Raw genomic sequence first — 26,288 nt, 5'->3', positions numbered from 1 at the left:
CAAGTTTAGGGAGGGCAGCCCACCCATTTGTTTTCTGCCACTTCCTTTGTTATCTTAATGGCCCACACTTAGGGGGACATTACCTCACCAGGAATTAGAAGGGACTGAGGCATACAGCCCTACTCTTGCCCCCAACTCATAACACTTTGTTTGTTTTCCTGTGCATAAATTAATATCTGAAGTAGTCACATACATAAAGGATTGCAGAAGTTACTTCGATAGTTAGCCAAAAAATGCACGGTGTGATTTTTCTAGTTACAGAAGGAGATGCTGCATGCACCTTTACTTCTGAAGTTAAACTGCTTGTGAAAGTAGACCATTAACAAGCGCAGTTCCTTATAGGGTTAGTTACAGGGCTGGCCCACCCATGAGGCAGGATGAAGTCTGCACAAATAAATGCAAGTGTCACTTGTTGTCTATTCACATATGCACAAAGAGCAGCAGCTACAAGAGCCAGGGCAAGTTCACTGCTGGGCCAGCACACTTTACGAATGAATTTACATGTCAGTGGGGGTGTATGCATGAATGTTCATACAGGCACATGGGTACAATCACCACTTAAATAATAGCAGCATCTAGCACAAGAAGCACTTTCTGTATTACGGGTGTTTGGCAGTTACGAGGAAATACTTAAAAATAAAAAAACCTTTGACCCCGACGTGATTCGAACACGCAGCCTTCTGATCTGGAGTCAGACGCGCTACCGTTGCGCCACGAGGTCCTGGTGGTTTGTGGCAGGCAGGGCTGCAGAACTCGCTGAGCACGACAGCTGAAAGATACCCGATTCAAAAATATACGGCGGTTGGGAAAGTTAAGCGGGGGTGGGGAGCGCGGGAAACATAAGAGTGTGGCGGATGAAAAAGAGATATTTCGATCTAAAGCTAATAATTGCACTTGAGTCTCTGCTAAGCGACTGCGGGTTCCCCAGGCGGGAAAAGCTCCGGTCTGCTGAGGGTGTGAGGGAGCGTGAGAGTTAGAGGGCAGGGACGAAGCCAGCATTTTTGTGGAGGGGGGGCAGGCCTTTTGTGTCTGTGTGGGGGGAGAACCTCAGTTTGTTATGTATTGAATTTCATTATTGGGGGGGCAGCTGCCCCTCCCTGGCCCCCCTTGCCTACGTCCATGGGGCCACTGTTCCGCATCAAGTAAATAAATAACTCCTCCCCACAGAATGCCTGCCCCCCCCCGAAATAAATCCCGGTTGCGGGGCTGCCCCTGACAGGAGTCCATTCCAATAGCCCATCACTGCAACTTACTTTCCCGCCTTGTTCTTTTGCCTCCTTCCTCCCCTCCGCCGTCATCTCCCACCCCGATACTCCCTCATAGCGAAGCCTTTCTCCCCTCCAATAGCCACGTTTATCAAGGCCAACTAAAATGTCACAAATCACGTATAGAAGAAAGCTTTCGAGTTTTTTCTAACTTGGCTCTTACGGGCCGAGGACGCGGCTCCCTTTCTTGCCCGGATCTCTTATCTCACGGCGGCGATACAGTGGACGTCACAATAGAGCGCCAGCTACATGAGGTCTAAAGAAGTCACTTTTCCAAGCAGCTCCTCGTTAGTATAGTGGTAAGTATCCCCGCCTGTCACGCGGGAGACCGGGGTTCGATTCCCCGACGGGGAGAGGCACTGATGTTTTATTTTTTTTTTACCCCTTGATGTTAGTTCGCTTTCACACAATTTAACAAATAATATAAATGCCAAAGAGCTGGACTAGATGTCTTTAAAAAATAAAATAAAAGAAGAATCCAGTTAAAAAGGCGGGAGAGGTCTATGCTATATCCCAAAGAGGAAACTGAATTGTGGTCTCTGACTTGACAGGCAGAGATAGAAACCGCTATTATACTGTTTTACTGTTCATTTTCTTAATATTTTGAGCCACTTGGTGTAAATTTTGTGGGGAAGTGGCATAGAATTGATTCTAATGAACGTTTATGAGAAAACCCCACAATCAAGGGTGTTTTATGACTCAAGGGTCGGGTGTCCTGGCATTGATGCTTCTTAGTAAGAAAGAATAACAATGCGAAGCATCAAAGTTAAATGCTCCCTCATTACTTCTTCTCCTTCCCTACCAGGAATAAGTTTCCAAGACTCTTTTGAAGATTTACTTCCTAGAAACCCTAAATAACTGGAGGCTGTAACACAAGACCTGGATTGCCGGGTGGAGTCTGCCTTCATAATGTTTCATAACAAAAAAGCAACTATTTATTCCTCAGGAACAACATCTACATCCCTGGTTATTGTGAGAGACAAACCAGCAATTGCAGCAAACGCTCTTAAAATTTTCCCCGCTTCTCGCCAATTTCTATTCATTCTATCTGCTAGCACTACAGTACATCAATCAACAGGTCTGTTTTGCTATTTCTATTTAAAAGTAACATTGACCAAAAAAAGTGCTTATATTATTTATAGAAGCTGGCATGGGGTAAGAAAGCAAAACTTCAACCCTAATCCCATTTACCAGTGAGTAAAGCGAGATGGGGAGCGGGGGGCGCTGTGGGTTAAACCACAGAGCCTAGGACTTGCCGATCAGAAGATCAGCGGTTCAAATCCCTGCGGCAGGGTGAGCTCCCGTTGCTCAGTCCCTGCTCCTGCCAACCTAGCAGTTCAAAAGCACGTCAAAGTGCAAGTAGATAAATAGGTACCGCTCCAGCGGGAAGGTAAACGGCGTTTCCGTGTGCTGCTCTGGTTCGCCAGAAGTGGCTTAGTCAGGCTGGCCACATGACGTGGAAGCTGTACACCAGCTCCCTCGGTCAATAAAGCGAGATGAGCGCTGCAACCCCAGAGTCGGTCATGACTGGACCTAATGGTCAGGGGTCCCTTTACCTTTTTTAGTTCAGTAGTGCTTATTTCTGAGTCAACATGAATAGGATTCACTGTGTCTGCTTGAACCTATCCCAAGCTGTTGTACAGAAACCCTAAATGTAACATTTCTGTCCACATGTCTGTGCTTTTTAACCTCACTGCTCTGTGCACAATCAGTTTAAGCCACTCAAAGGCAACTTAAACATATATAATTGTGATGACACATTGCAAAGAATGATCCAATGCTAACACTGCAGTAATAGTACCTGCTCCAGGGAGAGAACAGTTTGAGTTTCAACATTGTTGTTGCAGTCAAAAGGGCTTGAGACCTAAATATTTTATTATTATCAGGGCCGGATTTACATTTGATGAGGCTCTTTATATGTCCAGCTGTCCTTTGTCAACAACAAATTGTCACAGTTTTTTGTGTTGAATATATGCTATATGGTAATTTATTGGACCTAATAGGTATCTAAAGCCATTTGCCATTGTTGCTGTACGTAGGTTTTATTTTATTTGTTTTTTATCTTATATTTTGGAAATGTACAACTAGGTTTTTTTCCCTTTAAATGTTTTTTGGGCCCCCAAGAGAGTGGGGCCCTAAGCAATAGCTTGTTTAGCTTATACGTAAACACGGCACCAATTATTATTATTTAAACAACCAATCAAGACCTCATATATCTGGAAATTTCAAAATAACACGCCAAACTAGCACAGACTGTTGAGGCAAGAAAGATAGACACGTCATGTGGAGTGCAAAGGACTGAGATGGTACAGAACTGCTAGGCACGTCTCCGCTCAGATTATTTTCCATCGTGGAAATTAGAGAAGCAAGCCGAGTCAGCATCGGTCAAACACCTGCTGCTGGCCTGCCGAAAAAGGAGAGTAGAAAAGGAGAGTGGAGGCCCACTCCCGCAGAAAAGCAGCTATCTGGTGACTGAGTGGTGCGTCTGCTTCTTATGTTTGTGCCCTGCACAATAGGCCACGGTAGGGCTGCACAGTCATCAGATAGGGGTTCTGGGCAGGCATGAAGAGGCTCAGTCATTCTTGCAGTGTATGTTTTTATTGGAAAACCAGCAAGTAACTGTGCATTTGCAGCAGTCTTCGCTCCCTCTAGTGGTACTCGGAGATTCCTTCAGAGCTAAACAACAGCAGTGAAAATGGACCATTCTAAAGGGACATTTTTGGCACGGCTGGTGCCACCACAATAAACCTTAAAGCAACGCAGCCCATGTGTAACTGGAACTGGTTTCTGTTGTGTAGACTTGTAGAGTTGGATGGGATCCCAAGGGTCATCTAGTCCAACCCCCTTGCAATGCAGGAATCTTGCCCACAGCCATCCCTGGGTGGGCTTGAGCCACCAACTTTGTGATTAACTGCCAGGTGCACTGACATATCCAATGAAAATAGGGACATCCTATTCTATAATAATTATAATAATAATGTTATTATTCATATGCCACCCATTAAACATTTTTAAAAATCCCTATACAAGGCTGCCTGCAGATGTCTTCTAAAGGTTGTATAGTTACTGATTTCCTTGCTTCAGGGGTTGCATATCTCCATACCCTCCAACATTTCTTTGATGGAAATAGGGACATCCTAAGGAAGAGTGGGACATTCTGGGATCAAATCAGAAACCAAAATGGCTTCTGCAAATCTGGGACTGTCCCTGGAAAATAGGGACACTTGCAGGGTCTGTTATTTGCTCGTTAAAGCCCCTCCTATTAGCATTGACAGCAAGCCGGGGTGGCAACCTGAATAAAATATTGTGGGGACCTAGCTAAACCCCACTCCACATAATCTATCACATGACACAGTGCACACACAACATTTGAATGGGAACGCCCATCAACTTGGGGGGGGGGGCTGGCCCCTCAAATATTTTACTGTGGGGGCCGAAACTCCCACAGCCCCTAGGACATATAGTAGCCCAACTTGAAATATAAAAATATTTGCTAGCTCCAAGAAACTTTGCTATTATTTTATGCTTTGAAGTCTGTAACTAAGCTACCATATTAACTTCTTGTGGTTATGAGAAAACTTATTAATAACAGACTGGCCTTAGGCAAAACAATGCAGGGTAATCTCTATTTTTCAAGCGGTGTTTCAAAAGGACATGGAGCTCTAGCTTGTCACATTCATTGTTTTGTTGTTGCTTTAAAGCATCAGTAGTATTTTTACAACACAATAGGTGCCTAGAAAGAGGATTTAGAGATTCACTATAATAAAACACTGTCTGAAGAAAATAAAACTGAATCTTGTGATGGCTTTAGAAATTTCCAAACATCTAACTGTGTAATAAATTGTGGTTGGCAAAGCTATCCCCCCCCATAGTGTAGGGGTAGTTTTAAAACATCTGACGTCTGAGGGGATTTTTTGGGGAGGAGGTATCTCATGGCTTGTGGTGAGCCCAGGGGAAAGCTCTCAGGATTCTTCAAAGTTATGCTAGTCAAATAAGCAAGAACCATGAAGATTCTTGTGGCATGTTAAAAACTATTATGGCATAAGCTTTTGTGGGCTAGAGTCTGTTTCATCAGATGCAAGCTTCTTTCACCAGGGGAAGAAGACTATTCACAAAAGCTTATGCCATAACATAGCCACACTGCGCTTTTAAAGCACATTTAAAACACACCTAGCTCCCCCCCCCCAAGCATCCTGGGAACCATGGCTCATTAAGGGTGCTGGGAACTGTAGCTCTGTGAGAGGTAAATTACAGCTCCTAGGATTCTATGGGGGAAGGCATGTTATTTAAATGTATGGTGTGGATGCATTCTTTATTTTGTTGTGCCACAACACCCTTTCTTAATTTTTCAGCAACAGCATGACTCCCCCTATGGTTGTAGAGTAAAGCCCGTTTGGGGTGTTCCACTAACATGTTAGACCTATGTGGGAGCAGGCAAAGTGGGGGTGAGCTTGTTAAATTCCACACACACGCCTGCTTGTGGAGTGTGAAGACCTGAGCTGAGCACTACTCAAGGATTAAGCAGAGTCTAAATTTCATGGGAACTTCCACAGTTAGAAGAGACTCTCCACTTCAGACCTTCACTTTCCATGAGATGGAGGGGGGTGGGAGAAAGAGCTTAGCATGCTTATCCCTGCTCTCCCTGTTCATATGTAGGTTTTACACCCAAACCAGGCTGACGTGTCATATAAAGGCATGCATTTTATGGAGAAGTACTGAAGGTGGACTCTCCTTCATTGGAGGCCTTTAAGCAGAGGTTGGATGGCTAATATTTCTGCATTGTTGTGGGTTGGGCCTTGTGGTCCCTTCCAATTCTGCAGTTCTATGATTCTGTGAACAGGGATGGCTGATAAGCTGTATTGTTCAGTAGACCGTTGAAAGCAAACCCAAATGTTCCTCTGCATAATGTGTGAAATAGCTCTTATGTTGCCTCTGATAGTACTTACATTTAATAAGATTTCCTTCATTACTTGGCAAATGCAAACAGAAATGGAAAACGCTTTCATACACAGGTTGAAAGATTAAATTCTGCGTGAAAATAAATATTATTTGAGAATTAGCTATTATTAAATTCGTGTTTGTATGGATTAATTAAAGCGCTTTTCACAATATCTAAGACGTGTGTGTTTGAAAAGAAGAAATGCCACACACAATAGGAATTTTACAGGTTCATCAAACTCCTATTGCCTTTTCCCTCGGCACCTTGAAGGAGTCCTAAGCATGTCAGTCACAGAGAAGGGACTTGGCTCTCAGCCCGGCAAGTTTTTGTTCTGCCTCCAGCAGGTTTCTCTGACAGACGTGACAGGGGAGGAAAGTGTTCCAAATGCTCAAGTGCACTGCTGGGGGATTCTGAGATAGAAATACATTTTAATGAATCTTTCTTTCTTAGCCAACTTTGAAAATGGCTGAACTAAACAGTCTCTCCCACTCTTTCCCCAATCAACCTGATCGAATAAAGGTGCTAATATATTTAACTCCAGAAGGGGGAGCCAGCACCACAGCTATGCCTTCTCTTCCAGACAAAATGTCTACCTGCTGTTCTTCAAAAAGGTTAGGTGAAGTAAACATCATCACAATTGCTGGGCTCATACTATATCTGGGATTGCTGCTTGCTGGCTGTGTCATTATCTCTTGAAATAGACACTGTGGTTGATGGTCCAGATGACCTGTTTTTAAATGGGAACAACAGGTTTGCGCAACATCCAAAGTGAGAACAAAGCTATAAGGCCAGCCCCCAGTTCTGCATCTCTCTTTCTCTTCCAGAGAGAGTGTATTTTCAGCAAGATGAAGTGAATAGCATCACATTCTTCCTTCCATAAGGGAACCTCTTTAGGAATTGGCATTGTCACACCATTGCCTGCTTGCCAACTCTCTTTTCAACACCTGGCAGCTTTTCTTGGGAGCAAAGGAAGCAGCTGTGCTTCTAATATTATTTGGGGAATTAATGCATGAGGAAGAAGCCAAAAAGATTGGGCTGGAGATGCACTTTACCTCTAAAGCTCTTTTGAGGGAAGAATGGCAAAGGGACTGATAAGCAATCAAATCCCTGAAGTTTTTGATGTTTTAATTGTATTCTTAGTTCTAACTCTTTGATAATAATAATACAAAAACCTATGCAAATTAATTACCTGCATTGCTTGCTTTATAGTCTGTCCTATTCAGAGAAACACTTAGTGCAGCTCAGGAAGCTGTTCTGGCTGCTTTCACTTTTTAATAGAATAAATATATTCTGTTCCAGTATGTTTTGGTCCTCTTTGCCTTTCTATACGTCGTTCTCCGTCAATCAACATGATTCAACTGAAGATGTCAACAAGAAGAAAAGTAGTGCTAAATGGAAGTAAATAAAGTCTGGGACATGTCTGGGGGGGGGGGGGGAGTAATAATCAAATGACATAGCCTGGTTTTATCAATAGCAAGTTTTTCTGAATTATATGTCAGGTTCCAAAGATCTTGGACACTTTATGGTGTCCTTTTTATGGCAGATTCATGATGGTTTGAGCACAAGATGCTGTTGGGTCAGTCATATGGCACCTCCCCTTTCAATATTGCTTGTACTGTACCTGCAAAAGTTTTAAGGCGGTCACGCTGCTGCTTTTTCATTCAGTGCATATTCTGCTGAAACCCCATAACTTTTTATACTACAGATGTTCTGGTTTATTTTTTCTTGCTTCCGTTGTATCACCAATTGTATCACCAATTCAGCAATAATGTGGTAACATTGGGGAAGCATCAAAGCACAAACTAAAGCAGAATCAAAAAACCCCTAATCCACTATTATTGTGTCAAGAGCACATTGCAGAATACACCTGACACAAAGCAGCAGAGTGGAGGGGGCCTTTGACACTCAACTTTTCATGCTGATTTTGATTTAGTCTGTTGAGTAAGAGTGCTTGTATACCCAATACTAAAGCAGAAACAGTGCTTCTAAACGTTCACTATTTCCGAGTGACAAATTCAGGATGCACAATTAGACTCGATTTGGCGGTCTTGCACAAAAGTCTTTCCCCTGTTTTAGGATTATTGCGCTAGTACACTTTCGTTACGCTGAAGGCTTCAAGGAGCTTTATAGGAAGCCAGCAGAATTCCCTCCAAGCTGTAATATTTCCCAAAGCTTTTGAAAGAACTGATGCCAGCTTCAACAGCAAAAAAGGGTGCCAAGCTTTGCATTGTACCCCGGCAACAGCTATCCAGCACAATGCTTCTGCTCAGAAATCTGCCTAGCAACCAGCGAGAGACGGAGGTGCTCCATCTACAGAGCAAGAAGGGGAATTGCACCTGACAAAGAGAATACAGTATGCGCAGCTTTCCTGCTAGTTGTCAGGTTGATTCATTTGTTGCTGTTTGTATCTGGGTGTAGAGTTTTGCTGTGTTTTTAAGGAGGGTTCCTAACAAAAAGCTGTGCTCTGAATTTTCTGTATGAGCCAGGGCCAGATAACAGCAATGGAGTAGCTAGCTGGTTATGCATTACTTACAATTCCTAGCACAAGCCATGGACATATGTGTTTTCTGTGTGGAATGGTCTGTATTTTATTTTTATTAAATTGGCTAGTTGCTTTATCTTGCCCAAGGCAACCCAAAGCAACTTACAACCAACCAAACAACCCCCTGTGCCCACATAGATAAATTAAAACCAGGTAGGGGAATGCATTTAAAAAACACCCCACCCACTTCTAAAAGGCCACAGGTAGTTAAAGGCCAAAAGCCTGGTTATAGAGGAAAGTCTTTGCCTAGTACAGTGGTACCTCGGGTTAAGTACTTAATTTGTTCCAGAGGTCCGTTCTTAACCTGAAACTGTTCTTAACCTGAAGCACCACTTTAGCTAATGGGGCCTCCTGCTGCTGCCGTGCCGCCGGAGCACGATTTCTGTTCTCATCCTAAAGCAAAGTTCTTAACCCGAGGTACTATTTCTGGGTTAGCGGAGTCTGTAACCTGAAGCATCTGTAACCTGAAGCATATGTAACCTGAGGTACTACTGTACCTAAAAATATATCATGATGGCAAGCCTCCCTGGGGAGAGCATCCCACTAGTGTGGAACCATTGCAGAAAAGGCCCTTTGCAAGGGCTGCTCACATAAACGCATAAGAAGAGGCCTGTTGGGTCAGGTCAAAGGCTCATCAAATCAACCCAGTGTCTAAGGTAAAGGTAAAGGGACCCGTGACCATTAGGTCCAGTCGTGACCCACTCTGGGGTTGCAGCGCTCATCTTGCTTTACTGGCCGAGGGAGTCGGCGTACAGCTTCCGGGTCATGTGGCCAGCATGACTAAGCCGCTTCTGGCAAACCGGAGCAGCGCACGGAAAAGCTGTTTACCTTCCCACCGGAGCGGTACCTATTTATCTACTTGCACTTTGACGTGCTTTCGAACTGCTAGGTTGGCAGGAGCAGGGACCGAGCAACGGAAGCTCACCCTGTCATGGGGATTCGAACCACCGACCTTCTGATTGGTAAGTCCTAGCCTCTGTGGTTTAATCCAGATGCCTATTGGAAGCCCACAAGCAGGGCCTAAGTTCAACAGATCTTCCCACTTGTGATACCCCTTAACTCCATATATATATATATATATATATATACTATCCTGCGTCTATGCCTTTAACAGCACCATGACAGGACAGAAACTTAGGAGAGCACAGAGGACATGGAGTTATTCTCAGCTGGCAGCAGGTATATTTATACATGAATGCAATGGTACAGAGAAGAGGGGGGAAATTAAAGCCAAACGGCAATGAAATGTTAAAGGCACAGGAGCAAAGCTCATGTTGGCAATACTAATGCCATGTGCCTGAAGCAACTGAAAAACCTCCCCATGTGGAGGTGGCCCTAATTAGCAGCAACAAAAGTTTTGAGGAGGAAAGAGATGTTTAAAACAACATCAACAAAAAATACCCCTCCAAATAGCCATATTGGAAGATGGAGAGGGAACCAGCAGGAAGGTGAAACCTGAGGAGTATTTTCAATTACCTTTTAATGTGATTTGGAAAAGAAAGTCGAAAAGTTTGATCAGGGGCTAATTAAGCATAAACATACATTAACTGTTAGGGGCAGGGACCGCATAAATCAGGCCTTCTTGGAGAATTACCACAGGAAGCAGTGAAAACGACTAGTCTTTTTGTAGTTATTTTCAAATAGCACATTTTCCCAGCAGTCCTCCAAGGGAGAATATCAAAGCATGACATTGAAACAGCATCAGTCTATATTCTCCTAAACCGTATTTCCCTTCCTTAATTGGCTCCTGCCTGCTTTAATAGCTTCATAAATGTTGCAAGGGAATAATTAAATTGTACATCACTTGAAGTTGCAGACAGCACCAAGCTAGGAGGGATTTGCAAACACACCAGAGAAGAGAGCCATGACAAAGTGTCCCAATGACATTTCAGAGAACTTGAGAACAAAGCTCCTGTGGAACGAGATAAATAATGGATGTGCCAACGGCAAATCTTGCCCCTATCTCTCCAGCTGCAGGAGCTTTCTTGGCAGAGAAGCTGGTGCAATGACATAATACAGGGACATAATCAACTCAGCCAGATCATAAAAATCTATTCTCACAACTGCGGTGGTCTGGAGAAACCAGATTCCAAAAAGCCTCTCTCTCTCTGCTCATTATATTAGCCATTTTGCTGCCATGTAGTCAGTTCTTCCCTCAAGGTAGCCATCTTCACTATACAGTTGTAAGGAGACCCCTGTTCTCTTCACAGAGCTATGATTCCCAGAGTTCCCTGGGAAGAGGGAAACAACTTTGAAAACTGTAGCTCTGTGAGGGAAATATGGGGTCTCCTAACAACTCTCAGCATCCTTCACAAACCACAGTTCCCAGGATTCTCTGGGGGAAGCCATGACTATTTAATAAAATGCACTGCACAAGTGCAGAACTTTACATTTGTCCCTATTGAAATTCATTTTGTGAGCTTTGGCTCGGTTCTCCAATCTGTTAAAGTCCTCCTAGTTTGGTGCCATCTTCAAACTGGATGAGCGCCCCCTCAATAAAGATGGCGCTCCACTTGTCACTTTTTCACAGGATGAATAGGAACTGTTAGTGAGCATTTTGGGGGTTTGTTTGGTCAGTCAACCAGCTACGAATCCACAGTTATCTTATCCAGTCCACATTTTACCAGCTTCTCCACAAGAATATCATGGGGAACTTTCATTGTGAGAAGTAAAAGTTAGTGAGGAGATGACTGTGTGAGAATTTTCAGAAATCTTGTTACAAAGATAAATTGGCAAAGCACAGCAGAACTGTCACAGTTCAGCTGACAATGCATTTGTATCCATTCTATGCTCCTTTCAGTGCTCCAGTATTACAGGCATCCAGGCTAGCACCAGGTTTGAATGGGCCCTGCAGAAAGTGCCCCTTGGAATGCTACTGGTGTACCTGGTGCCAGGTGTACCTGGTGGTGGCACAGGCAGGCCTCAGGACAGGACTGGGCAGATGAGGCTAGCATCATTTCAATGGGGCATCATGGGTAATTAAAATGGTGGTTGGATACAGCCACCTGGTGCTGCTTGAACTGATGGGTGAGATTTAAAAAACAAGAAATGGGAGTCCAGGACTGGCATTAGTGCTGAGCTGCATTTCATGCTGAAGCCCCACAGCTGCCCAAGGATCATGGGCAGACCCCCCCATATTCACATCCATTTTGCTTTTGCCAGAGAACTGGTGGGTTTAATTTGAGCCTCTGCTCGCTGGGATTTGGCCCCAAATCTGCCTCATCACCACAGCCCATGCTGAGAATCTGTGAAATATGAGCAAATGGAATGCCTCTGAACACGTGCAAAGTGCTTGCACACACTGCCAAATAGGCCTTATGTCAGCTGTAACAAAGAGCTCTAGACTGAAAGGCGTCGGGATCTTCTCATCAGAAAGAAAATGAATGTTATTTTGATATTTTTGTTGTAAGTCGCCCAGAGAACTCTGCTTATGAACTAGCAAGCCCCCCTACCCCCGACATATAATTTAGTTACCTATATTTGCTTTAAACATTTACTGGTTTTGTGTTTTAATGATGATTTTATGTATAGTTTGTTTTTTAATTGTGTTGTGTATTTCAGCTGTGTTTTAGTCACAATTGTAACTAAACACCTTTCGGTAGGTGATTTATCAATCTTCTAAATAAATAAAATGAGGGAATAAATAAATAAGAGAGTAAATAAATAAATAAATGCCTGTATCCATTTACTTCTAATGAGAATTATGAATACTTTCTGCCCAGCCTGCTTTATTTTTCTCTATGCCTAATGTTTGAGCTAAAGCTGTACAAATGTACAGTGGTACCTCTAGATACGAACGGGATCTGTTCCGGAGCCCCGTTCGCATCTAGAGGTAAATGTAACTAGCGATGGCACGTCTGCAAACGCGCACGTCGCTTTTTGGCGCTTCTGTGCATGCGCGTGACGTCATTTTGAGCGTCTGAGCATGCGCAAGCAGCGAAACCCGGAAGTAATGCGCTCCGTTACTTCCGGGTTGCCGCAGAGCGCAACCCAAACGCGCTCAACTCGAAGCGTATTCAACCCGAGGTATGACTGTACAAATGTAATCAAGAAAGAAAGAAAGAAAGAAGATAACAAGCCTCACATTTTAAATGTGGACAAAGGTGGTCACTGAAATACCCATTTTGTTGGATCTCTGTCTCCAAACATTATTTTGTTTGAAAGAGAGAAATCCATCCAGTTTGACAGTGCAGGCTGGAGATATGGTACAATTCAGAAAGTTAGATATGCAATTTGGATTCCTCAATCCAGCATTAGTTCAGAGTAAACAATTATTACAAACACCCATAGGCATAAAATCCTACTGCGTTTTAAAAGTATTTTATCTTTTCTTTTGCATAAAAAACTCAGAGCAATTCTCCTATTTTTCTCTTTACTCAAATCTGAAAAATAAGAATTTTAATTCTTGAGCTTCCAGGCTTGTCTTTGAATATGCACATTTACATTGATGAATTCATTTGTGCTAATGACATATTTGAAAGTAGCCATGGGCTAATGTATAACTAATTATTATTATTATTATTAACAATGACTGACACATAATGCAAAATTCATACCATTGTTATCCTGCATTTCCAAGCAGAGTGATGCTTCCCCATTATCAGAGTTTTGATCCTTCTTGTGAGCTCTTAAGTGATGCACCCCATGCTGTGAGTTGTGGTCTACCTGTATGAGGTGTGGTCCCATCTACACCATGCACTTACAGCACATGGCTTCCCCTTAAGAATCCTGGGAACTGTAGTTTGTTAAGGGTGCTGGGAAAGTAGCTCTGTGGGTATTAACTAGTTTTCAGCAGTAGCATCTAGAGCAGCGGTTCTCAACCTGTGGGTCCCCAGATGTTGTTGGACTACAACTCCCATCATCCCTGAGCTCTGGCCTTGCTAGCTAGGGGTGATGGGAGTTGTAGTTCAACAACATCTGGGGACCCACAGGTTGAGAAAGGCTGATCTAGAGGCTGTGCAGCTGGGAAAGTATTGCCGTCCTGGCTTCCCAACATAGCAAGCTGCTGTTTCTTACTGAGAGGCAGCAGGAAGGGGGTGCGAAGTGGGGAGCTTGGCAGTGGGAATGACAGACTGGCTCCACTTCCACATGCCACATTGCACCAAGCCTCTTACACCATGCTGCTGGTGGTCCCCAGGATGCTTTGAGGGAAGCCATGATTGTTTAAAAGTGGTATAAATGTGCTTTAAGCTTATGGTGTGGGTGTGATATTTGTTGCTGTAATGTATTAGGAATTTATAAGCATTTGCAAACAAGGAAGTGGGCAAAGTCATGTTAATTGTGTTCTTCACAACTCAAGCAATGGACATATCTGTCTAAAGGAGCAGTCCCTAAAGGCCATTAAGTCCAGGCTCTAAGATTACCTGGCCCCACCACTGAAAGGCTCAACCACACCAGCAACTGGTTTTGTCCAAGTATACTCTTTTTTTATTGCAGAGATAGTAACAGATCACTGAAATGAAGAACATTCTGGACGTTAGAAAGGTAAGGTGGCGTTTGTCAAGTCTAGCAGAACTTTAAAATCATTTGATGAACAGTGATCCACTTGTTGCAATACCTCTCCTTCCACGATGTGCTGCTCTCATCGTCATTGTGACGTGTGCCCCAATTTTCTGAAGGATGTGCAAGTCCAGGTGCAGCGCTTACCTGGCTTTGGTTCGCTCTGGAAAGAGAGATGACTGGAGTCTTAAGGTGTATCTGTAATATTTGAGTTTCTTTACAAAGATGCAAGTTGAGCATAGGTTGGTGGCACAGCTTAGCACCTCAACAAATCAGCCACATCTACCTCCCTAGGTCAGATTCTCAGAGAGCAGTTCCCACACCTGCAAATCCTTCTAGGTTCATTGCTAACTCTCCCTTCTTTTGTCTGGGCAGCTTTCTGGGCCATTTACCTGTAATTTCCTTAAGAATAGATGTGGCTGGCATACTTAGTCACTGACTATTAAGCTGATTTAAGCAGCCCTTCTGGGCGCATTAACCCTCCCCTTTCCAAACCTCAAACTTAAACATTCATTATTTTTAGCAACCAAGTTGAATTTTCATTTCTAAATTCAGTGAACTCCTACTTTGGAACATCATTCCTCTGAGTCAAAATTTCCAATACACTGCTCCACCATCATGTTCTGCTTCCCCCCATTGCTTTTGAGCCTAAATTTTGCCTTACCAACTTCTGTCTACCTTTGGGGTTCTGGGAATTCTAAACTTGCTACATAGCCCTCACAGGGGAATTTGCAAAATAACTGAGGATGTAATTGCAGGATTTCCTAGATGTAAACCTTTGCAGAAGGATGCTTATTTAGTTTTGGAAACCACCAAGGAAAGGAACTAATCAATGCCCCTGGGCATCTTCTTCCATTGCCCAGATGTTCTACTCAGTGTTACTTTCCCCTGATATGCAAAGTAAAACTGTAGTGAGCACCACTCAGAGAAGGAAACCACAAACTGCTGCTTGTAACAGTTTTAAACCTGGACATATCTGTGAACTTCCTGCTAGATTCCTGTTGGGACCTGTTCATGGATGCAGCTCCAGAGAAGTTGTGCGGATGATTATTACAGTTCCATATTTTCAACCCTTGTTGTCCCTCGGGAGACTGAGATGTTAGTGGTTCCCACATTCCAATACTTTATCAGAAGGGGAATACCTGTGATAGTCTTTTGGCTTGTGTTGTCTACTAGGAAGGATGCCAAGAGGTGTACTCCATATTGCTTCCCACATGCCAGAGATGGAGAACCAGTGGGTTCCTGATGTTCTTGGACTCCAGCTCCCATCAGCCCCAGCTAGGTAATAGTCAGGGATGATGGGAATTGGAGTCCAAGAACACCCCCGCCCTAAGCCATTCCACAAGCCCCGAGTGCATGGGGAGGGGGTTCCCTGCTGCTTGCAACTACAACTGGTGTTTCTTGCACGTCCCATGGCAGTCTTCAAGGAACCTGAAAGTTCCTATCATGTCATGACTTTGTCTTCTTTAAGCAGTTTAATATATGCCCAGTTTCTTCAGCTATTCCTATCACAGGCAAAACTCTTATTTATTGCTCCCATCTGAACACTATTTTAAAGTTATTAACTTTAACAATTTACTCAACACCGTGACTGGATCCAATCCTCACAGAAAATACAGGATAATTAGTCTGATAACTCATGCTTCCATTCCACCATCTTGCCGTCTCTAGCGGCCACATTTTAAAAATCCATCTTGTTACAGCTTTCCTTTACTGTTCTCAAGCATACAGTACAATTACCACTAACTTCTGCTTTCATTTGTCTTCCTCTGCACCTGCAAAGGACATCAATGACAAAAGAGACAATAACTTAAAATGAAAGATAGGTTCAAGATCATGGTCAATAACAGCTTCCAACCCAGGCTAATATGGAGCAGGGGCTTTCATGGGGATCGGGCAAATGGGCTATCCCCCCCCCTCTTTCCCATGCCAAGGCCTCAATACTGTTTGTACTGCTGTGTCTCAAAACCCCTCAGATATGTAAAATGAGACCTCACATTTAATGCAACTTGTAGTTGGCCCCTAGTCTTAGTTATCTGTTTTTAGTTATCTTAGTCCACAAACCAGAGTCAAGAACAAAATGGAAGCTACATGAAAAATGGTGGTAAGACCTAGTTATCTATTCCAGTCTATGAGCCATACACTGGGATGTCCCACAAGCGCAAGCAAAAATTTACACCAGTTACTACAGATTAGAATTATAAACTTTTTGAAGTGTGTGGGGGACATTATTGCTTGTTGCTATTATTAAGCAATGTGGGAGACAGAAGCCCTTGCCAGCAGTAGCAGTTGGTGGGGTGGCACAATCAGGGGGCCATTGCTCATCTGGCTTCGTAATGCTGTGCATTGCAATCAGTTACTGAGGGGACTAGGGGCAAGGCAGTAGCATTGGCTTGGTGTAGGGCAGGCACAGAGGTGGAGGCAATCGGATGCTCCCACTGCTGTAACTGCATTCAGTGGCATAGGAAGGGGGGTGCGGTGGGTGCGGTGTGCCCCGGGTGTCATCCCTGAAGGGGGTGACAAAATGGCTATGAGCTATGTGATGCGGTGGCTTGGGCACCTGCAGGCTCCACACTGCCCAAAATGGCAGCGTGGGGCTTGCATTCGCCCACTGCCTCTCCCTCAGCCACCCTACAGCTGGGGGGGGGGCAGTGGCGAGGCTCAATGCAGCGTGCCCTGCCCAAACTTGCCCTGCCCCTGGGCAGAGGGCACATGTGATGCTCCAGGCACCTGAGCTACACTGCTGCATGTGTGTGTGTGTGTGTGTGTGTGTGTGTGCTGGTCCTGTGGGTTACCCGAGAGGCAAGGTCCAAGTCCGGTCCATGGTCAAAGGTGCAACGAGGAGGCAGTCTGTAGTAGCTGAAGCTGGGTGCAGGGCAGGGAGTCGGGTGAAGTCAGAAACAGGCTTGAAAGCAGGGAGCCAGGGCGGGTCAGGAGCTCAGGCAGGAAAGCAGGACAGGGTTCAGGCAGGAACTAGTAACCAACAATTTTGCTCCCGCAACTTGGGACTGGGGCTGGCCGGCTTTTATCTGCCCCGAGGCATAGGGTGGCCTCGATCCTCTGGTGACTCGCCTCGCCTCTCCTGGCCTGGAGGGAGCACTCCTCCGGGGGAACTTAGTTCCCTCCGCCTCTCTGCCCTGAGCCTCTGCAGCTCAGGAGAGGCTGGAGGGTTACTGGACCCAGAGGCAACCTCAGCTTCCTCGGACGGGCCTGAGAGTGGAGCACCTGCAGGCAATGGGTCCTCCATCACCTCAGGAGCCAGAGCAGACTCAGCTGATGCCTGCACCTGTGGATCCAGTACAGGTGAGGACCCTTCAAGCTCATGCCTCAGCTGGTTCCAGAGGCAGGGAATCCTGTGCAGGCTGGGATCCCTCAGGTTCAGCATCCGAGTCCGAATCCTAGGCCATCACAGTGTGTGTGTGGCGGGGGGGGACCAGCTGCAGATTGCAAACGACAGGAGCAAAGCATAGCAAACAGGTCTGCAACCAACTACCCCTCTAAGAAGGCTTCAGCTGGGCAATTTGGAATGGGCAGCAAGCAGGGGGGTGCTGCGGGTGCTGTGGTCCTGGGCCCAATTTTGGGTCCTTCACTGGAGCCTGACTCTGTGCCAGAAGGAGCTGTGCTTTGGCAGCGGCGCTTGTGCCTGGCACAGCTCTGCAGGGGCTGGGTCAGGCCTGGCCCAGGGAAGGAGAGCAGGTGAGTGGGTGGCAGCGCTGCTGCCCGCCTTCCTCGGCCACTGCAGCAGCTCTACCACCAAGTCGCTTCTGACCTGGCAGCGGAGAGCAGGAGAGTCAGTGGCAATACAGCTGCCCGCCCTCCTTGGCTGCGAGGCACCTCTTGCCTGGCTGCAGCAGCTCTCCAACCCGCGGAGGGCGTCCTATGCACACCGCCCCCTTGGGGGCGTGCTCTGCATGCCCATCCCGGGTAGCGTAGGCATACGCTCCACTGCTGCCTGCAATGCACTGAGCTCCTCAATGCGTTGCCTCCCCCTCCCTCTCAATCAGTGGCAGTACCACACAGTGTTGAGAAACCAGGTGAGTGTTGAGAAACCTGCAATGCCTGGCTGGCCTGCCCTGCTAGCTGCTCCTGCTTGCCCGTCAACTGTAAATCACCCAGTGATCTATCAGCAATCAATGCATGAGACATGCTGCAGACATATATATGAAATATCAAACATACCATGGTTTGTGGCATATTCCACATCATTTTGCTTCCTCTTGTGACTAGGCATCTTTCACTTGGGAAGGGCTTTATATTCACACTCCAGTGTTTTTCTCTCAACTCAACTCCCCTCCACTCCAGTTCTTAAAACCATTCCACGCAAGAGTGGGTCCTACAGTTTGGATTTTAGCAAGTTCCCAATCTCCAACTCTGCTTTAAGGTAGCCTTTGATAACGATGCAGAAATTGGTTTTCCCCCAGAAGTGACTTCAAACTTCACAGAAGTTTAAATTTTTCAACTCTTGTCCAATTTTTTTACTTTTTATTATTTTAAAGCAACTGCAGTGTTATTGGTTCTCTGAACTGGTGTATTCAGACACCGGCAAACTTTTGATATATGAAAAGCTGCTTTCTAAGGCACTTCGGGAACATAAATCTTGCTGGAAAGAAATGTGTGGACTTTAGTACTTATGCTTTTACAAGAAGCATAAAATGTTCAGTTGTGATTTGGCCTGGGACTACCATTAGTCCTCTCAATTTGCTTTAGGGATTTGAGAGTATTTGGTGATCAAATCCTGTTGTATTTCATGGACATGTAACAGTGCTGAAACCCTGGAGGAAGGGACTGGTCTCAGAACTGCTACTCAGTTGACATTCTCTACTTAGGTACCAATACATGAACAGAGCGAATATGTGTTTAGGTACCTGGTACAGTGGTACCTTGGGTTAAGAACTTAATTCGTTCTGGAGGTCCATTCTTAACCTGAAACTTCTTAACCTGAGGTACCACTTTAGCTAATGGGGCCTCCCACTGCCACCGGCCACCGCCATGCGATTTCTGTTCTCATCCTGAAGCAAAGTTCTTAACCCGAGGTACTATTTCTGGGTTAGCGGAGTCTGTAACCTGAAGCGTCTGTAACCTGAAGTATCTGTAACCTGAAGCATCTGTAACCAGAGGTACCACTGTAGCTGGGAATGTTTTATATCCTCTCTCTATAGACTTGTGTGGTTTAAAATGAAACAAAAGCAACTGTAACAAATCCATGCTGTATCATTTCACAGATGGATTTCAGAGTTTAGAATTCTTCTAAAATCTACAGGTGAGCCTCATATATGCTTGGAGTTATGCACATGTGTTTAAAACAGCACCTTCCTATTTGATCAACACTGAAACAATGATTAGGAAAGGATCCAGGACCTGTTTCAGTGTTTACGGCTGTGAAAAGAGATTCCACAAGGTGGCAGAATTTCACACAGAATTTCCAGTAATTTGGTAAGCATAAGACTGCAGGAGGGCTCACTTGACTAAAGCTGTTCTTTTCATTATGGACCCCAGCTTTACTTTGCTCCCAGATGTAGAATTGACACCCATATTATGGAGGAGGTATTGCCACTGCACATTTAAGGCTGCAGATTGCATTCCATTATAACCTCATGTCTGGAAAAAAGAGAGAAAAGGGCTTATTTATTAAATTAAACATGGCAAGTGATTGGAAGATGATGTCTCACTAGGTCACATATTATGTTAAGGATGCTTCAAAAATGCAGCCTTAAATGTACAATGGCAATACCTTTTCCATAACGTGATACAGCAGCAAAAATAGCTAATGTTATTTTAGGCTGCATCAACAGAATTATAGTGTCCCAATCAAGGTAAGTCATATTCTCTCTCGGTCCAACCACATCTGGAATGTGTCCACTTCTGGGCATGATAGTTTAAGAAGGATATTGACAAGCTAGAACGTGTGCAGAGGAGGGCGACCAATATGATCAAGGGTCTGGAAACCAAGCCCCATGAGAAACAGTTGAGGGAGATGGGTATGTTTAGCCTGTAAAAGAGGAGATTGAGAGGAGATATGATAGCCATCTTCAAATATCTAAAGGGCTGTCACATGGAGGACAGAGTAAGCTTGGTTTTTCCTGCTCTAGAGGCTAAGACCTGAGCTGATGAATTCAAGTTACAAGCAAAGAAATTCTGACTAAACTTCAGGAAGAACTTGCTGATGATAAGAGCTGTTTGATGGTGGAATGGACTCCCTTGGAAGGTGGTGGACTCTCCTTCTTTGGAGGATTTAAAGGAGGGGCTGAATGGTCACCTGTCACATATGATCTAGTTGAGATTCCTGCATTGCAGGGGGTTGGACTAGGTGACCCTCAGGGTACCTTCCAACTCTACAATTCTATGATGCTATGAACAGTATGTTCGACTGCTGGCCTGATTCTACAGGCTCTTCTTATGTCCTTATGGGTTACCACCAGATCTTGCCCCATGAAGCCCTAAATGGCTTAGGACTAAGTTACCCAAAGACCTACCTTCCTCCATATAACCCTACTTGAGAATTGAGATCTTCCACAAGGGTCCTTCTAACCAGTGCTATTTTTCTAGAAAAAGAGGTGCCGGAGCTCACAATGAATGCCTCCATTTTTCTCTAATAATGGCAATGGCGCCCAAACTGAGAGGTACTGGACCTGAGTTCCTGCGAGTTCTAGCTGAAAAAAAGCCCTGCTTCTAACTGTCCCATCAGGTACCCATTAGGCAACAATGCAGAGGAGGTCCTTTTCTGTGGTCCCCTTAACTCTGAAGATTCCCCCCCATGGGATGAAAGAGCGCAAGAATGTAATAAGAGCCCTGCTAGATCAGGCCAACAGCCTATCTTGTCTAGCATCCTATTCTCACAGTGTTCCCGTGGGAAAGCTGCAAGCAGGACACAAGCGCCTTAGCACTTTCCTCACTTGTGATTCCCAGCATCTGGGGATCTGTGTGGCTTCTCCCCTGCTTGCATTTAGGATGGTAGTTAAAGCTTTTCTTTTGAACCTCCCTAGTTTTTTGGACTGCCATAAGCTCCATTGTCTCTGTTGCTTGTTGTTATTGTTTTACTCCTTTCAGTGTGCACTGCTCTGATCTCCTTAGGGAGGAAAAGCGGAATATAAATGTTCACAATACTGCGTAATATCTTAAACTTTGCCCTGAGTGCTACAGTAAAAGGAACACCTGCCAAACTGCTTCTAAGATCCCCATTTCTCAATACATCAAAGGAAAGTTCAAGAGACATTACTGGACAATGATCTTGGCAGGATATAATTATGCAGGAAGAAGCTTCTCCTTTATGGCCATCAGCTCTGCTTCAAATAAAGTGCAGAGATTTATAACTTTTGAAAAAATGCTATTTAATCTCTCTTTCTTTCTGTGTAATAAAGATTAGCTGTTTCCTTAGCAGCAGAATGCCATCATCATTGGCAGTAATATCTTCTTCTAAACCTCTTATGTGCAGAAGCAGAGGTTTAAAGTGCAACGCTGCCGTCAAAAGCCAGCCAGCCTCCCCTGGTGCCGAGATGAACAAAAGGACCAAGGTCCTTAGCAATGCTACAGCCCTTTGATCTCTAAAAGCCACTCAAGCTGGAAAGCAGCTGTTCTTCTGTAGATCTAGTTGCTCGCCCCCTACCCTCTCTGCTTTTCATGGCAACTTGCCAGAGTTCCCTTTGTCCTTCCAGTGCTAACTCATACTGTAGGTAAGGCATGCTGTTCGAGGAGTAGTTCTGAGGAAGCCTTGCAAAGTTGCTGAAAAGCCTATTTTGGGGGTTGGCTTACACTGCATCTCATAAAGTTAAAATCAGGGCCAAGCGGGGACCAGCAAAGCCCTTTTCTTTCCAAAGCCTGCCATCTCATTTGGTGCGGTGTGTTCCTTGCAAGCATGTGTTAGGACGTTGCCTGCCATCTTTCTACATTTTACGTGGTCATACAAGCCCTTCATGTCTTGGGATGTTACTGATCAGATCCCCTGCTTTATCTTGCTTGAGTCCCTTTGTGTAAAGTGCCCTTGTCTGGCACTCTATGTAGGGCTCATTCGCACTTTCCTTTTGCCATGTCCGAGTACTTTTTCTGCCCCAGCATTTTCCCCACAAAAACCCGCTCTTTAAAGCTGAATTGGGACAAGAAGCAATTTGAGCCTGTAGTCTCCACTGCCATCAGTTGCACACCAATATTGTTCTACCACTCTGTAAACTGTAGCCATCGACTTTAACATTAATACAGCTATGGGCCTTTCTGCTCTTACTGTTTAGAGTGGTATAGTTGCTGTTTGATCCAATGTTTAAGAGTGAATTCAAAGCTGATTGTCTTCACCTTTGGTTGCATGTTCCTGCTATTGGGAGAGTAAACCCAACATGGTGGATTGTGACCAAATTGAGAACTGTTCTGTGGCTATAGCTACACCCCTTATGCACCACTGTCTTCCTCTAGTCAGTAAATTTCAGCATTATGAGCATGTGCACAGGGAAAACCCTATTGCGGCTTAAATTTTTTTTATTTAATGCCCAATAATCCAGAATTCTAATCCTGTGGAAATACAGGAGATTAGAAGGAACTATATGTCTGTCCGAGCTATGGTAAAGCCTGGTTATTGTGATGTAGTTTTGTCTGCATCTAATGATTGTTGTACTATGACTCAGTACCATTGTCTCTACCTGCAATATCTCCCCTGTAAACTGAGTTCACAAACTGACAGCTCACACCATGCCCACCATCCCTCACCCACCCCACTCAGAAACCAGGACTATGCTTGAACACATGCCACACAAATGAAAATACTGAGGAATCATTTCAGATCCTTCACAAAAGTTGGATTTATTTATTTTTTGCTGTAAAAGAAAAAGCATTTTAATGGGTACATTATTCTGGAATACTAGCTGAATAATGATGACATTGTGTTGCAGCATTCCCCCAAAGTCTGAAATCCCCCAGCAACTATTTCAGTAGAAATGGTAAATGTGGAAAGACCCTAAGGTGACCATTCTGTCCCATTATGCCAGGAAGCTGAGAAGTATGTGAATTTGCATTTGGATCTCGTGATCCGCCTACAGGCATTTGGCAGCTCATATGTGGGGGAGTGATAGCAAAGTTCCTCCGCTAGGAATATATTCTGAAATGCTTCAAAAGTATCCAATTGAATGAGTATATTTAATTGTCTGACACCTGACGGTTCTATTGTCCGCTCAAATTATAGATTTAAACTTTTGATGCTCCTTGCTTCAACGGAGACCAAAGGCATCTGGAAGAGCTCAGAGCTGAGCCAGCTTTGGCAAGACACAGTCATTTCTTTGTGGACACACCTCCTGGTCTTGATGTCTCCATCATTCTATGCAACGCCAAGGCAAATCATCTGTATCTTCATCTAGCTCATCTTCTTTGCAGGGCTGTTCTAAATGTGACTGAATGGGTGCAGCTTCTTTATGATTTGTTCCAATCTGCATGACTCTCATCTGCTGAAACAGATGAAATGAGAACACCCATCGGGAGTGGATTTGAGCAGGGCCCTGTAATCTTTCTCCATGCAAAGTCACTGCAACAACATTATTGGGGGTCCTGCTATTGGAAAGATTCTGGTGTTCTCTGCCTTTTTCCTTTTCAGCAGACTTCCCTTAATATTGTAGTGTTCAAAGCAGATTGCTATGTCTCTAAGATAGGGGTGGCTAGCCTGTGGCTGCCCAGATGTTGCTGGACTACATCTCCCATCATCCTTGACTATTGGCCATAATGGCAGGAGCTGATGAGAGTTGCAAGCCTGACAACTTCTGGAGGACATAGTTATCCCTACTCAAGGCTTTGCATTAGAAAGGGGCGTAGGTGCCCCTTATCTCAGTCAGTAAAGCACGAAATTCTCAATTTCAGGGTCATGGGTTCAAGCCCCAAGTTGGGCAAAAGATTCCTGAGCTGCAGGGTGTTGAACTAGATGACCCTCATGGTCTCTTCCAACTATGATTCAATGATCAGGAGCCCATAGTCAGTGTCCTCACTCTTTATCAGTGTGTTCAAGCTCTAAATTTGGGAATTGGTCTTTTCACCATTCACCTTCCCATCTGATGAATTTAGAACCTTATGGACATGTGACAATGGTTATTATCCACTTATTCTAGCTTCATATGTAGTTTCCTATTTGAAGCCATCATACTTTGCATTTTCCCGAGATGCTGATCTTTACTGACAGCTTGAAGGTAGGCTGAAAGCCAAATGAAATTAAGTCATGAGCTGCATACAGTCACAGGTTGCCCAGTCCTGGGATAGGGGGGATTTAGCCACACTATTTATATTTGGCTTAAAGGGCATTGTATGGCTATATTAGTAACACTGCACTAGGAAAACCCAGACTTGGCTCTTTTACTTCCTGGGCTTTCCACATTTGCTCGTGCTTTTTTTATTCTGGTCAATAAGGATGCCTCATGTGCACACCAAAACTTGTGCAGTTAGCATGGATTAAAAAGCTCTGTGGACCGTGCTCAATGAATCCGCTTTAAAGAAGAAATGAACTTTTTGTAGCTTGGACATGGGGAAATGTTTTGAAAAGCATTGGGTAAATGGATGACTAATGGGAAACCCTGCAAGCAAACTGGGATGCCCAGAGAATAAATTCTCCTTGTAGTATAACTGTCCTGCAAGCAAATCAGAATGAATGCTCCATGAAGACTGGACTCCATGTAAGTTTGGTGCAAGCAAATCAGGAGGCATGCTCATGCATTATTATATAAACAGGTAACTTGGAGGTATTATTATATAAACAGGTAACTTGGAGGTACAACAGTGGGCATGTCCAGCAGGCAAGTGGCTTATGGTTAGCCGCCTCAAAATCTGAACCTAATAGTTATGCTGACCCAAATCATCTTCCTTCATTGGTTCTTCTGCCTTGCCAGTGTTCTCTTTGTGAAAAAGGAACAATATGTCTTCCATGCTTTGATGAAGTGCTTGTAAGCACCGAAGGGATAAATAGATATGGTAAGCAGTGCTCTTTTCTCCAAAGGTACCAGAAGAAATAGAGGAAGAGTCCTGCAGAGGGAAGAAGCACTTTGCTAATGAGGACAGGATGACACTCTTGCTGGCATAAATTGGCCTAGTTGATCGCAGCAGGTTTTGTTAAGGCTGCCAGTAATGCTGATCTTTAATCCCTGCTAAAAAGTGAGATCGTGTTCTTTCTAGAGCTCACAGTGAAAAGGCAGTGGCAGCCTCATTTTCAGTGAAGTGGGCACATGCAATGATTAGTGCCATGACAGTATGAAGGAGACGAAACTGAGATGATGAATGTGTTTAACTTCAGTATCGTTGGGCTGCTGTATTAATGTAAACACTATTTAACAAAATTTAGAAATATGAAAACCAGCAGAATATCTGTGTCCAGCATCAAGGTGGCATAGACTTCATGCACTTGTTATATCTGTGGGTAGAAACCTGCAGGTTGGTTGTACATGGGCAGACGATGTGCAGACATGTAGTGAAGTTGCTCTCCTGCATTGACAGTCATGGAACAGAGCTCATTTGTCTGGACCACATCAGTCCTGGGTTCATAGGATGTAAGTTGCAATTCAACTGTTCTTAACACGAGGGATGTACATTCCCTACAGGTCACACTAACAGGGCAACACTGAATTCTAATATCCGTTCACCAGTTTAAAATTCTGATACACATTCACCATTTTGGCATGTCCTCCTGCCATTCAAATGAACAGCCTAGTGTAATTTTCATAGGACGCTAACAATCTGCACAGCTGCAGTCACAGAAGAAATAAAACAATGGGTTTGTAACCTGGAATCTAGTGACTCTTTTCAGATTATACGAACCTCATTGTTCATTTCTTTTTAAGGAAAGAAGGTGGTGACACAATCCATCTTCTCCCACATTCACAGTTGTGCAAATGGAAAGGAAACCCCATAAAGTTGTCTATCCTCTCCTCTGCCTCCTCTTTCCTCTCTTAGGGGAATGTTGTATTGGGTTTTTTTAAAAAATAAAACAATTTATAATTTAGATAGCAGAGTTACTAGCATGGAAGCTGGATCTACCTCCCATTCTGTCTCATTTTCCCATCACTAGGATTGCTTAAAAAGAGTAAACAAGGTT

General features: G+C 44.3%; 1 long non-coding RNA gene across 1 annotated transcript; it reads left to right on the top strand.

Annotated features, from left to right (window-relative positions):
- Nucleotides 1-1,428: 1,428 nt before the first annotated feature.
- On the top strand, nucleotides 1,429-25,975 carry LOC310658542. The gene is made up of 4 exons (XR_014502361.1): nucleotides 1,429-1,564; nucleotides 9,861-9,925; nucleotides 14,183-14,230; nucleotides 23,409-25,975. It is a non-coding gene; the product is annotated as an uncharacterized lncRNA (long non-coding RNA).
- Nucleotides 25,976-26,288: the final 313 nt, after the last annotated feature.

The sequence above is a fragment of the Podarcis tiliguerta genome, assembly GCF_965153285.1.
Source record: "Podarcis tiliguerta genome assembly, chromosome: 10".
Lineage (NCBI taxonomy): Eukaryota > Metazoa > Chordata > Lepidosauria > Squamata > Lacertidae > Podarcis > Podarcis tiliguerta.
The sequence above is the reverse complement of the archived record's forward strand: the minus strand, read 5'-3'. Positions and strand labels throughout refer to the sequence as shown.